Source organism: Scophthalmus maximus, chromosome 11 (genome assembly GCF_022379125.1).
Source record: "Scophthalmus maximus strain ysfricsl-2021 chromosome 11, ASM2237912v1, whole genome shotgun sequence".
NCBI lineage: Eukaryota > Metazoa > Chordata > Actinopteri > Pleuronectiformes > Scophthalmidae > Scophthalmus > Scophthalmus maximus.
The window spans coordinates 21,817,501-21,818,536 of NC_061525.1; positions in this window are offsets into that span (position 1 = coordinate 21,817,501).

A 1,036-nucleotide genomic window follows, 5' to 3' on the forward strand; every position below is an offset into this window, starting at 1 on the left:
ACTAATGTCATTTGACCTTCCTCTGCGCAGATCCGTTCGGAGGATCAGTCCACCAGAGCAGCTAATTCCCTTTGCCCCAAACAATGAGCCCCCCGCGCCGCTCGGAACTCTGCCAGCTTTATATTCTTCCCTTTTGCGTTTCCCGGAGGAGGCCTGTGAAATCCCAGAGCTGCGGTTTCTGAAAGCTTCTGTGCGGGAAACGCGAGGGGACAAATGCGGCGGCGGCGGCGCTAACGTAGCCGACGAATGCCCCTCCGGAGCTCGCCGTGCCGCCGGCGTGACATTAGGCGCCAAGGCACCGTGTCAGCATGACGCAGCTCAGGACGGGGGGACAGGGGGACGGGGGACGGGGGGGGGGACAAAAGATCAGCTCAACTTGTCGCAGTCCACAAAGATTCACTTGTTTCTTTTCTGAGAGCCGCGAGAAAATAGCTGTTGGAAGTTTGTGCCACTGTTTCGTTGTAGTTAAAGGCCGGAAGTGCAGAGGTCGGGTCTGAGGTGAGAGCACAGGGGAATGAACTTCTGCCACTTCCTCTTTTTTGTTTAAATTCACTACATCAGTTTAACCTTTCACGCCCTTAAAGGTTAAATACTTGTCTCGTGTGACGACCCGACGACATTGACGCGACCTGAGAGAAACAGGTCGCCAGTGACCTCTGCTTTGTTTCAAGGGGTCGCAGTCAGTAGAGGTCGTTGAGGTCGTACCGTTCAGGTTTCATGGCAGAAGCCCACACAGCTGAGACGTGATAGTGGGAACTCCTTCATCCAAACACAGAGAGAAGGTTCTTGGTTCGCGTCCGGGCTGGAACCAACCAGGGCCTTTCTGTGTGGAGTTTGCGTGTTCTCCTCGTGTCTGCGTGGGTTCTCTCCGGGTTCTCCGGCTTCCTCCCGCGGCCCAGAGACATGTCCAGGGTGATCCCGCCTCTCGCCCAATGACAGGATGTGAATCTGACTCTCCCAGACTGTTAAACATGTTTTATTTTTTTATTTTCCCACGTCTCTCTTTAATACAAGACGTATATACGTGTTACAACAC